The 13,887-nt window shown below is 43.5% G+C and overlaps 1 protein-coding gene across 1 annotated transcript in view; it reads left to right on the top strand.

Annotated features, from left to right (window-relative positions):
• Positions 1-13,887, top strand: part of SVIL (supervillin) — a 237,409-nt gene that overhangs the window by 34,971 nt on the left and 188,551 nt on the right. The window contains exon 2 of the mRNA XM_023511420.1: positions 6,622-6,720. The gene's annotated coding sequence lies outside the window, so the exon portion shown is untranslated. The remainder of the gene's footprint in view (positions 1-6,621; positions 6,721-13,887) is intronic.

Raw genomic sequence — 13,887 nt, 5'->3', positions numbered from 1 at the left:
AAAAAAAAAAAAAAAAAAAAAAAAAAGAAGTACCTACCTGTGTTGCGTGATGCCTGGAGAGACTGCAGCCTCTTTCTCCCTTTATCCATCTTTCCTTAGGAATCGGCAGCTTCTTCAAAACACCCAGTTTCCTTATAAATCTGTCTCTGAGGCTGCTAGTGCAAATGAGTTATAGCTTGTCAGTCTCTCATCCAGAGCTTTCCTTCAAATTCCAAATTCTTCCTTAGTTTTCCTTCTCCCCTTTGGTTATACTAAGAGAGCTTTAAATTGTACTCTGGGGAATACTTAGGATACTACTGTGCTAATTATTTTAACTTTTTTTATCCCCCTTTTTGTTTATATCTTTGCCATCACAGTCCATCACCACTTGGGGTAGGGGTGGGAGTCTACCTATGGGATGGTGGAGGACGGGTGCTGGGCCCCTTGGAGAACTTCAGTGGACTCCGTAGCCCCTCATAGATCTAGAAAGCTATAAAGTTTTCTACTTTATTATGGTAATCACATCATCTCTCATAGTTGCTAGTGGGTCTAGCAAAGACAGTTTTAATGTTGACTGAACTTCTAGTTATGAGTCAGTTTGCCAAAAATACAGAGTCGAATTCATAATTCTTGGTTTCCTATGCTTTGATGACATTTCCTGGCATGAAAACCACCTGTTTGTAAAACAATTGAGGTTCTCCATGAGGTAAATAGTTACTCCATTCCAATTTTATCTTTCTTTCTCTCTCTTTCTCTCTCTCCCTCTCATTCTATCTCTATCTCATCTCTCTCTCTCTCTCTATCCATCTATCTATCTCATCTCTATCTATCTATCCAACCATCCATCTCAGTTACTCTGTGGCTTAGGGGAAAACTCTCCATCTCTCATGCTTGCCTCTAAAAAGAACATGTGATTTAATGATGAAGGAAGATTTTGTTCATTTTGGCAATGAACATTTATAGGCCAAGCACTTATATTTCCACACTTATCTTCATAATGGCTGCTGGTGTCCTGGCTTTTCTCTCATTGGCAGAAGGCATTAATATTTAAGAACACTTTGGGGATTGTTTTTAGGGAAGAGGTGAGTGCTGGCATTCACAGAATCTTGTGTTTGTGCAGCCATGGTGGCTCTGGAGTGCAGTGAGGTCTGGCACCTACCCCGTGTCCCAGGGGACAGCTCTGTCAGCCTCATCCTTCCATGCTTCTGCATGACATGACACCAGTTTTGCTGGGTACTCAGACCCCTCTCCTCTAACTATCTCAAGGAAGGTTCTGTCCTTTCAGTAAGAAACTTACAAGTCTTATTTGAAGAACCAGCCCATGGGAATGGGTTTGGTGATGTCTTTACAACCAAAATCTTCCTTGCTGTGTTTGCATGTGTATGTGTGTGTGTGTTGAGGGGCAGGGAGAGACTCTCCTAGACTATTTCTATCCTTATTCTTCCCTCCCTGCTTTTCCTTTGCTCTCTCCCCCCACCCCAAATAAATACACAGAACAGAGGTCCTATGGTGTTATGCTTGAGAATTTTGGCTCTGGGGCCACCCTGCCTGGTTTGAATCCCAACTCGTCGCTGACACCTGGCTTCACTGTTCTTCACCTCCGTGTTTTGATCTGTAAAATGGGAATGAGGACAGTTCTGAGCTCATAGGATTACGATGGAGATGAAAGGAGTTAACTTATAGAGAACACTTAGCATGCAGGGCACTCCATAAGGGCTGCATCAGAGTTAGCCATCATTAAACAAAGACTATATGGGCCTTATCCATTCTGGAGTAGCCGTGCGGAAAGAGAATTTTAGAATGCTGCATTCTGGAGTATTACTTTTTCTACATCTTTGGAGTAATAAAAATAACTTCCTAGTCACTGTTTTGAGTAGAAAGGATCAGGTCTAATTAGAGCAAATGGCTTACATCGCCTCCCTCAAAGTTCAGAAAAAGTGGAAAGTATTCTATTCTGGGTGAGGCAGGAAAAATAATAATAACAGAAACTTCCTGAACATCTCATGTTTGCCAAGCACCATGTGCTGCGTGCTTGACACTGATTATCCCCTTTAAGGCTTTTAAAAATCTTATTGAGTTTGTTCTTGTACCCATTTTACAGAAGAGTAAAGAGACTTGATTATGACATTTGGTCTGAATTAGGAAGTAGGTGAATGCTGTCTCTCTGACTCCTGAGCTCACCTGCTCCTACAGGTGGAACGTTCTCTGCTTTATTATGGTAATCTAATACATTTCCTTTTAAAGACATTTTTAATGTTGGCAAACCTCTCTGGTTGTGAGTCAGTTTCCCCAAAATGCAGAGTCTTAATTTATAATTGTTTCCTATGGTTTGATGACGTTTCTTGGCTTGAAAACCCCCTTTGTATAAAACTAAGTGGATAGTAATTCAACCAGGTGAGCTAATGCAGGGATTCCCCTGGTCCCTGAGTCTCTGGTTGTTTTTTGGCTGACCCCTTCCTGCTGCTTGCTAATTTCATTCCAGGAAGGGGACCTAGGCAAAGAAGCTCCCTTGTTCCACTTAGCATGAGTCTCAAATATTTGAAAGGGTGATGTTGAGCTCATTTTTCTTCTAATTCTAAGACAACAGCAGTGAGGTAATTCACATATCTACCTAGAACACAAGAGTGGCAGGTCTTCCATAATCTTTGCTGTTCAGCCTCTGGTGACCAGAATTAGTTTGGGCCTTTGTTATCTTGGAAATCTGGAAGGAACTATTAGTCATGTTATAATCCTGAGCTGTAAATTTACACTCTTTGGAGAGATAAGCAAATTTGGCAGAAAGACTTGGTCTTGACCTCGGAGACAGAATTAGTGGGCAAACTGACTCATCCATTTTTTATTATTTTGGTCACAGAAACTGGAAAATATCCAGTAAATGACTCTTTAGAAATTATTTATTAGCCCACATAGTTTAAATGGCTCACCAGTGGTCAGTGAGACTCCTAAAAGCTGTTGTGGGTTAAAAAGTACAAGGAAAAAAAGATACTCATCTACCGTAGAACACTGCAGTTTTCTCAAACGGAAAAAAAAAAATATTCTTTTATTCTCCTTATTCTTCTAGAAGAAAATGTTCCACTGAATAATTGATGCTTCTAAAATGAAGCCTCATATTTTTATGGTACTTAGAATAGCTTTCATTATCTTAATGGACATTAGACAGCCCTGAATATTAACTATTTTCATATGATAAACATTTGGAACACAGGAAAACTCAGCCAGCCTGATTGTTCCCAGGTGAAGTAGGAACCACGGATAATTGCACGATGGAACTAATCACAGTATGCAAATCAGCAACGATTAACAACCATATGAAGGTTTTCCCTTGGGTTTGTTCAAGAAAAATAGGTTGTCAGAACCGGAAACTTCATTATGTCATTCAGGGTGATAAATGCGTTATTATCCTTTTTCCATACTTTTTACAAAAGGATTGAGACAAGTATGGCCATTTGTGCTTTTTTGTGACCTTTGTTTTTATTTTGTGTAAAGTATAAAACAAGTTATGTTTGATGACAGAAGGACAAAATAAAAACCTGGAGTCGCCTGGTAGTACATATTGTAGGTCTGAAGTTTCTTCCTCAAAAATGTATGCTTGGCTCAAAAGTGATATAAATACATTTCATGTTACTGATTTATGCTGTAAAAAAATTCTTTCTGAAGAGACTACAGCAGGTCCTTGTTATCTGAGGCTAATGAGAACCGGAAAAAGGCCATTTAAAGTGACTCCACTTGAATGAGGACCAAAATTGCACAAAATAATGAAAAATATAGAAACTTGGGGACTTTAATCTTGAACAAATAAATGAAAAATTATGAAAATTAGTTTATTTTGGTTTATAGTTAGCAAGATTTAGGTAATCCTCGTGACCATGCCTGGCCGTTAGAGTGAACAATACATAAATGCAGTGTTGAGGGTGGCGCCTGTGGCTCAAAGGAGTAGGAGCTGGCCCCATATATGGGAGGTGGAGGGTTCAAATCCAGCCCCTACCTCCCGCCCCCCCCAAAAAACTGCAAAAATGAAATGTTGGTTGTTTGGGGAAGAGTAACATTTGGGGGGACAAGATTAGATGATTCTACATTGTGGTAATTTTCATATCACATTTAACACTTGTATCACCTCCCAAGGATGACCAAGGGTTAAGAAGTATTACAGGTCTTGGTCGTTTTCCTTTGATTTCCTTTTAGATTCTTTAATGACTCATTTTTGAAATCCCTACCTTATCACCAACTTTTTAACATTTCTTTTAAAGGATGGTTTCCTCATCAGACCGCTCAGTCCCCACTTGCCTTTGTTTTACCTCTTCTAGGGCAAATTCTCTAATGTCATTTTCATTAACCTCAGAAAATTTTGTACAGGGGCAAGATTCGCGATTTTGCTTTGCCGTAGATACACATCCTTCACATCCTTTTGTGAGAGGCACAAGACACAGACAGACAGAGTGAGGTATGGACCCGACTTTGAACAAGGGTAGATTTTTGAGTAGGGAGTCAAGTGATAAAGTGGTTGGTTATTAGTAGATAGTTTAGTGTATTCAAGATGGGCTTCCCTAGGGAATCTGGATACTGACTACTCAGATAATATGGACTCCCTGATTTATTTGTACAAACACAGCCCTGTGGACTATAAAAAAGAAATTCATGACTACATAGACTCTAGCTCAGTTCTGCCAGCAAGTAGCTAGCTGGGGGACCAGAGAGCAATCACTTCCTTTGGGCTTAAATTTACTTATCTTTGAATTGGAAAAGTTGAGCTAAAGTCCTTTCTAGTCATAACATTCTGTGATTCTAAGTTGTTGGATACTTTTAAGCCTGGCAAGCCTGATATCATTCTGTTTTCCTAGATCCTGAGAATTTAGCAGACGTCAACCAACTCCTCTTTTAATTTATTTGCCCTATGCAAAGGGGGTGCCAAGGTGCAAAGAAAGTGTGTAAGATTGAAGGAGATATTACCTATGTGCTATATATTACATATATACTTTGAGCACCTCTTGTAATTGCAGAAGTCAAAATGTGACATCTCTTCTTCTTATAGGTATATACAGAGTATTGCAATTTTAATATAATTTTTTCCTTTCTTAACACATGTATACATTTTGGGGACACTTTCTGTATTCGTGTTTTATAATTTCAGTAGCTTCATGTAGTTTCAGCCACATGTAATTATGCTTTTGGTGAAGTTGTATTCCGCACTTTGGTACAATTTCAAATTCTGCTCTTTTCACTGGTGCCTATGTGTTTGCATATATGTTGTGACATTAATATCTTCCTTTATTATTTTGATAAAATTATCTTCATTTATTGTTTTAAATGGCTGATAGTCCACTGAGTAAATATGTTTTAACATAGTTAAATATTATCTTGATCATGGGGCAACTGAACATCTTCATATTTGGGTGTTTGGGGGCTTTTGGGAGGGCCATGTCACTCTAGACATCTTTGTAGGTAGTTGATTATTTTTAAAGAGCGTCTCACACATATAACACAGTTGTGTGCATTTTAGTTCTTAAATGCCTTTTGTCGCTGCTGTGACAGGAAGAAAACTAAGGCAGAGTGCCCAGCTAAGTCATGCAGGAGAGAGAACAAAAGGAAATTGGAAGAACAGTCACTTTGGCTGCTGCCAAGCAGGGCAAAAAGAGATCTGAGGGAGTCTGGTGTTAAATAACAAAGGAGCCCAGGGACAAGGCTGGAATCCAGGTGGTGTCTGAATGGCATCTTCAAATGCCTGGCTGCCCCTGCCATGTTACACCTGGCATTTGATCACCTGGGAAAACTGGTGGCCTTTGGCTTCTGATGTGGCACTGGTCAGAACAGCAGTCTAGTCGGAGAACAAAGCCATCAGTCATCCCAGAGGGAAGCAGCACGGAATCAGCTGGATTCACGGCTCCAAAGCACCCACATACTGAATTAGTTAATGCTACTTTATGAACAATAACAACACTTTCCATTTTTTCCTCAGGATCTTAGACATTTTCAGTACTCCCTTGGAGAAAAATAGTTTGTTCAACCATTCTAATTAGATGTGCTACCTCTTATCTAGATAAAGGAGGCATAATTGTCACTTTGTTCTTCTTACTTGGTAATGTCCCCTGTGCCTGGCGGATGTCTTTGCTCCCTCTGCCCGTGTGGGGCAACTATTTGCAATGCCAGTTTCATGTGGTTTGCCGCAACGCTGAGGGGGTTACTGGGCAAGGAAGGGAGCTATGCGTTACTGAAATTGGGGATAACTTGGCTGTTTGCAGTAGGTAATGGCAAAGCTGGGTTAAAGTGGATTCAATGAAGGCAATTTTAGTTGTGATTTAAATTATCTGGTAAAAGCCAGCACACTGGCCAGGAGTTTGAGGCCGCAATGATCGTGCCAATGTACTCTAGCCTGGGTGACAGAGCCAGCCTCTGTCTCTTAAAAACAAATGAATATATAACTAAATAAATAATCAAGTAGACAAAAACTAGAGAATTATAGAAATTGTGTTGATTTCCAGTCTACCATGCGAGATCATATGGGAATGAGAGATATTGACAGGGTAGGAAGTAGCTGGATATTTTCAGAGGTTAAGTGTAACACAAATTAATTCCATCTCACATATGTATTTTTCAACGTTGGCAGTTGCATCTTATAATTTTTAAAAATGTTTTTTTTCCTCCTAGACTTGAGCTACATTGGAGGTCGGTTGTTTTCTAAAACAGAAGGAGACACCCTTGAAGACATGGTGATTTCTCTTTGAGTTTCGACTCACAGAATAAAAGGTAATCATGGAGAGTTTCAGAATGTGTTTGCAATGCTGCGTGGAGGTCAGCTGTGATAGCAGCGAATACACACAAACCTGAGAGTTTTAGGCATTTACTCTTAAAAACTGATACTATCCTGATTAAGTTACATGAGATGGATTTTTTTTTTTTTTTTGGTAAATGAATACTTAACACACAAGTATTTTTCTTTTTCTTTTTTCTTGAGACAAAGTCTCACTCTGTTGCCCTGTGGTTAAGTACTGTGGTGTCATAGCTCACAGCTACCTTAACCTATTAGGCTTGAAAGATCCTCTTATCTCAGCCACCCAAGTAGCTGGGACTACAGGTGTCCACCACAACACCCAGCTAGTTTTTCTGTTTTTGGTAGAGATGGGGTCTCACTCTTGCTTAGGCTGGTCTCAATTCCTGAGTTCAATCAATCCCAGTGTGCTAGGATTACAGGCGTGAGCCTCCACACCTGGCCATAAGTATTCTTCTTAAATAAGCTTTTTCAAGTAGGTGTGTACCTGAGGGTTAAGGTGGGACCTGTCTAAAGCAGTTGACTTCCTTTCTTAGATTTCCTGTTTCCCAGAACTCTCAACCAAAAGTTCAGGCTCACCATTAGCTCACTCTTGTGACCCAAAAGATTGCCTTTCCAAAATCTGTTCACATTATTTTGTTCCTGGATTGTGTTCCAGCTCTTCCATTCTCAAAGTACCAATTTATTTTTCCCTTTCTTTAGTTTACGCCGGCTAATCATTGGATTTATAGCTACAAAGAAACCATATTCAAATTCATACTGAACTATAGTCTTAGGCAAATTGGTCCGAGGGCCAGTGAGTAGGGAACATGAAGGAACAGATCTGACTCCAGCATAAGAGAACTGTTTAAACATCTGACTGTCTAGTGAGCAGGTTGCCCAGCCTGGAGAAAGATCTGCTGATGGAGAAACAGTTAGTTAATGAGGTAACAAATGCATCTCTCTGACTTAACTGGAAGTTCCTTGAGAATGGGATCAGTGCCTTCATCCCCGTCTTCCTTGCTGGCCTGCCCGGGCAGCTGCCCTCTTCCCTGGACATGGGTCTGTGGGGTGAGATACCCATCCAGGGCTCCTCTCTGGGGGAACTCTGTTGGGGACTACAGCTTGAGCTTTGCTAATCTGCTGCTTACAGCACCAAAGAGTCTTTCCCAGATGCTTACAAATGAGCCGCAGGAGAGAAGCAGAAGCCAGTGCTGGTGTCCTGGCTGGGGCCTTTTCACTTGCTGTGTTCACTGGCCCCTCCCAGGAAACCCTTGGGGCAGGAAGGGCGTGTGTTGCTGGTTGTCACTGCTGAGCCTCCCCCCTCCTCTGTCTGAGAGGAAGTGTGGGTGTGACAAGTCACCAGGAAGCAGAAGACCTGTCCCTGATCAGGGTTGAGGTGGCCCTGGGGCACCCCCATGCCTATCTTAGAAGCCTCACTTGTGCTGAAATAAATGAATGAGACAGGGAGCCTGAGCAAAGGCCCTTGACTGCAGTGTGGCAGTGGTGATACGTGGCAGACAAGAAATCCGGCTGACTGCAGGGTCCGGTCTAATTCTGATGATCTGACAAGGGCTTTGAGTCCCTACCCTGAGGGGAAGTCTTGGTGTCTAGCTTCCCTTCCCAGGAGATCACAGCGGGAGGGAAGTGGGCAAACTTTTCCACAATCTCTCTGCCAAGGGAGTTTTCCTGGAAAGGAAATTTTAGGCACAAGAACTCGAAGGCACAGAGTTAGTTACCTTCTTGTTAGCTGATGAATAATTCTGAGATAGTCAGAGGATGTTAATTTAGTGAACTCCTGAATTTATGCTCCTTGTTTGTTTTTGAGACATAGTCTTGCTGTGTGTCCCCACTAGAGGGGGGTAGTGTCATCCTAGCTCACTACAGCCTCAGAGTACAAGGTTCAGTGATCCTCCTGCCTCAGCCTCCTGAGTGGCTGGGACTATAGGTGCACACCACCGTGCCTGGCTAGTTTTCTATTTTTTGTCTTGCTCTTGGTCATGCTGGTCTTGACTTCAGCAGTCCTCTCACCTCAGCCTCCCAAAGTGCCAGGATTCCAGGCTTGAGCCGTGTGCCCAGCCTGTGCTCCTTTCATCCTCTCCTCCTCCCTCCTTCTCTCTTCCTTCCTCTCTCTCTCCCTCACACACACACCTCACTCCGTCTTTAGACGTTTTCATGTCTTTGCATGTCAGGCTGAGGCAGCTAGAGCCTTCCTGTCATCAGCTGCTCTAAGCTCTCCTTCTGTGCCACATGCCTGCTGACTTCTCTTCCCTTCCTTTCTCTCCTGCACATGTCCCGTCTCGCTTTCCCACCCGTCCTCTGTGGCTCACACTCACTCTCCTCCCTCAGTGTCCTTCTCCCTGTGCCACCTCCCTTCCCAGTTTTACCAAAGTCCTATTCCCTGCAATGCCAGTTGCACACACAAACCCTTTGTGACAAGGGTCCTATTGCTGCCTCCATGGGCAACTCACCTCCTTTCCCCCTGCAGTGCTCTGAGCATCTGTCTCTGCCATCTCCTGCCCCCAGGCCCAGCAGGTGATGCCCGAGCAGGTCTGGGCCTTCTCTTCTCTTTTGCTCCCTCCCTCCTCCCCCTTTGCTAGCTATTTCTGACTTAGACTAAACTCTGTCACCTTTCTTAAATGCACCTTTCTTTTACAGCACAAATCTTTGGCCATGGTCCCAGGGCTAGAGTCCAGAGTCTCAGCACAACATTGGGGCCCTTCCCTCTTTGGCTCTGGCCCCAGGGCTAGAGGCCAGAGTCTCAGTGTGGCACTGAGTGGGGCCCTTCTGATGCAGCCTCCCATCCCCCACCCCTCCATGGAATACCTTTTAGTCATGTGTCCTTACAATCAGCTTTCTGAAAATACTACGCTCAGTCTCAACCTTATGGCCTTGTGTATACTCTTTCCCCTTCCTCCTCCACTGGCTAAATCTGATCACTAAAGATGTCGTTCAGATGCTTCCTCCAGGAAGCCAGCTGTTGGTGGCTGGACAAAACTGCTGTTACGTAGACTATATTATGTTTCAGATGCTAATCTCATTGGTAGAATGGACTTCTATAAAGATGGGACTGGATGCCTGGGCCTCTAACATCCTACTGGACCTGCAGGTGTTTAGAAGAAAACAGTGAGCCTCCTGCCTTCTGATCTCTCATCTTCAGACTTTCCAGTCTATACTCACTGCTTTCCATGTTGGGCCATTATTTTCCCAACAAAATCACGAAGTCTCATCTGATGTGTAGACTGAAGTTGTCGCTGTCTCTCAAATAATGGCTTCTGTGGCTGTGTTAACTGCTTCTCTTCTCACAAGGATCTGCCCTCCATGGAGTTGCCATCACATTTGAGAATTTAGAAAAGCTAGTGGAGCGAGTTAGACCCCTCTGTTGCCTATAAACCCAGGTGTTTTAAATTTTATACGTGGGCTGCTACAAGAATGCCAATGCCAGGACATGCTCCTGCCTGCAGCTTAGATCGATTCAGGGGCCCCTCATCTCATAATGAGAGGGAAAGACTGTAGCAGAAGCAAAGGGCAAAGCACTGGGCTTTCAGCATCCTCCGAATCTCTTCGGGTTTCCACTGCGTTCACTTATTTCTTTTTGGACAAAAGTTTATTCTCATGCTCAAGGCTAATTTGCTGCACCCGTGCAGAGTGTGACTCCTCCAGGGGACAGTCTCTTGGCTTCCTCCAACAAGCAGCTGCCATTCACAGATGCAGGGCTGCAGCCCAGAGCCTTTGTCTTTCAGATAAGGTGCAGATGATGACCCTGGCATCACTGCTGGAAGGAAGATAAATCACTCTGTCGTGATATTAACCCATTTTACCCAGCTGTTTCTTCTCCCTGGACTGAGGGCACCTAGGCAGGGGGATCACTCACTGGGCTTGAACATTCTGGGCTTTTTTGATTGAAGGCAGAACATTAAGATGTGATGAAGGAGCCAGGCGCGGTGGCTCACACTTGTAATCCTAGCAATTTGGAAGCCCAAGGCCTGTTAATTGCTTGAGCTCAGGGGTTCTCCAGACCAGCCTGAGCAAGAGCGATACCTTCTCTCTACCAAAAATAGAAAATAGGCAGGCGTTGTGGCAGGCACCTGAAGTCCCAGCTACTAGGGAGGCTGAGGCAAGAGGATTGCTCAAGCCCAAGAGTTTGAGGTTGCTGTGAGCTATGTAGGATGCCATGGCACTCCCCCAGGATGACAGAGTGAGACTGTCTCAAAAAAAAAAAAATGTGATGACTGAAGAGGGGGACATCAAACAGGAATGAGCTTCTGACAGAGTTTATGCTGCGGTGGGGTAGAAAGTGCCACCCTTTTCTCTCTTTCCTCGTGGAATTGGGAGTCTTGACAGTAAGCGGCTGTGAAATTATTTCCCAATGTCATTCCCAGCATTCAGGGACGGGCCAGGCCTGTTTCTCCTGGTAGAATTTTTGTCTTTGGCTTGAAGATATTGCCAGTACATGTCAGAACAAGGAGAAATGGAAACTTCCAGCATCTTTCATCTCATGTGAAAGCATTGCTTGGGGGGGAAGTGAACGTGTCTTCGTGGTATCTGAATTCCCCGGGAGAAGTGTCAGTTGAGCAGAGGGCAGAAGGGGAGAGAATTTTCCAGAATGGGACTCCTGGAACACTCACACAGAGAGAGGCTCAACACAGTTCAATCCTTCTAGTTATTTATCTTTCCCTAATATTAACCATTTTTTAATTTGAAATTAAAAAATGACCACCGTTAAGTAGCAGTGATGAAACAGCCATTTGATCAAAGTACTTTGTCCACCTTGTTTTTGTGATGCTCCCGAGGTGAACAGTCCCTAGTTTAGTGGACAGATGGATTCTGCTGACCTGGAAGGAACTCTTGTGTCCCTAGGGCCAATTCTCAACAGATGCTTCCAAGACCCAAGGGTCACAACATCGTGCCAATAGGGAAAGAGAGTTGGAAAATCTGCCTCATACAGCCAACTGGGCGTTACCTCCGAGGCCAATGCCAATGTAAGTGTAGCCCTCTGTGTGGCCAAAGGCAGTTGTCAAAAACAGAAAGCACTGGCTCTAATTCCCCTACACCAGCATCCAGCTCCATATTCCAAGATTCCAAAAGCCAGCTGCTCTGGCCCCTAAGGTGATATCTCAGGGCCCTGAATGACCTCTGTTGCCCTGCTGAAGCCAGCAAAACCCTTGGAGTTCTTTCCACTTACCTTTGATAAGAGGAGATTTCTACCAAATTCTGTGTTCAGTCCCAGAAACATGTCTGACTTGATTGTCATAGGTTCAAGGCTACTTTGTAAGTTCTCTGCCTTGGCTATAGGCTGACTAGCATTTAGTTTACTAAGTATCTGTGTTCAGCAAGTTAAATAGCCTTCACTGTCATGGACTTTATATCATACACACGCATGTGCACACACACACATTTATAATTTGAACTTGAAGACAGAAGAATTAATGAACATATGTTTGTTCTGATGGTGCAGAGAGGTAACCCAGTAATGGGACCTTGAAGAATAAATCTTTGCTATATTAAATCTTCATGTGACACTTAGCAAGGGGTTATACACATATATTTCTCTAGAATGGAAGAATGGAGGAATGACAATAGTTTTGTTTTTTTTTTTCCATTTGGAGGGTGGACAGGTGGAAGAAAAGTCATTAGTTGTGTTCTTGAACTGTTGAGCGTAAGGATGTAACACGGTTTGATAAGCCAGAAATGGCAGTTTGCTATGGTGGGATTTGGGGAGAGAGCAGAGGTGTGCTTTGTGAGATTCCAGGGTGCCTGGGAAGGGGTGATATCCCAGCAGAAGAAGGGATGGTTTGTAGGAATGGTGGTGCACCAGCTTTTACACTGGGGTCCTTGGCCTGATTGCTACAAAGATGTATATGGGAGAAAGACTCTTCCTGCTCCTGTCCCCAAAGATGCCTAGATCCAATCCCCGGAAGCTGGGAATATGTTAAGTTACGTGGCAAACAGGAGTTAATGTTGCAAGTCAGCTGTCCTTGAGATGGAGAGATCATCCTGGATTATCCAAGTGGGACCAGTATCATCGCAAAGGTCCCCAGAAGTGAAGAAGGGAGTGAGTCAGAAGCATCAGTGTCATAGTGTTGCTGTGTAATGACAACAGATGCTGCCTTGAAGATGCAGGAAGGGAACGAGGGTGGCCTCTAGAAGCTGGAAAAGGCAAGTGAGAAGATTCTTTCCAAGAGCTTCCCAGGGGAACGTGGCGCTGCCTATGTAGACCTTACCTTCTAGCCCAGCGAGACCCATTTCAGACTTCTCACTTTGGGCACTTTATGATAATAAATTTTTTTTGTTGTCATTGTCATTGTTGTTTAGCAGACCCAGGCCAAGTTTGAACCTGCTAGCCCCAGTATATGTGTCCAGTGCCCTAATCCCTGAGCGACGGGCACTGGGCACTGAGCCTATTTATTCATTTTTTGAGACAGAGTTTCACTTTGTTGCCCTTGGTAGAGTGATGTGGCCTCATAGCTTACAGCAACCTCAAACTCTTGGACTCAAGCAATTCTCTTACCTCAGCCTCCCAAGTAACTGGGACTACAGGTGCCCCCCACAACACTCATCTATTTTTAGAGACGGGGTCTTGCTGTTGCTCAGTCTGGTCTCGAACCCAGGAGCTCAGGGTTCCACTTTGGCCTCCCAGAGTGCTAGGATTACAGGCGTGAGCCACTGAGCCCAGCCCTGTGTGATATATTTTAAATTAAGAATATTTCTAGGGTAAATTTATCTCTTCACCCATTCTCTAAAGAAATTCTATGTTAAGGTCCTGCCACGGGTAAGGTCCTGGGGAAGAAATAAAGGTCAATAAGGTATGCGCTCTTTCTTCAAGGAAACCCACGTTCTAGATAGGAAGAAAGACAAGTAAATAGACAACAGGAATGTGGAAGAGCCAGTGTTAAAATAATTTAGGAAGCTGAGTGGAGAAAACTTCCAACTCTGCAGGGATCGCAGAGAAGAGAGGAGGAGACATTTGATCCAAGCACTGAGGGACCCAGAAGAGCTTGGCAAGTAGAAGAAATGGACATATATGAATCACCTACTGAATACCAGGCATTGTGCTAGGCACTTTTGTGTGTAATTGTCACTAAACATGTTTACCCTAAGGAAAATGGTATTCCAGTGAAGTAACTTTGTGCAATACCTCACAGAGTGGCATTTCTGATTATTGT

This window comes from Otolemur garnettii, unplaced genomic scaffold, assembly GCF_000181295.1.
Source record: "Otolemur garnettii isolate 467f Iridium unplaced genomic scaffold, OtoGar3 scaffold00019, whole genome shotgun sequence".
Taxonomy (NCBI): Eukaryota; Metazoa; Chordata; class Mammalia; order Primates; family Galagidae; genus Otolemur; species Otolemur garnettii.
This window is presented reverse-complemented; position numbering and strand designations above follow the sequence as displayed.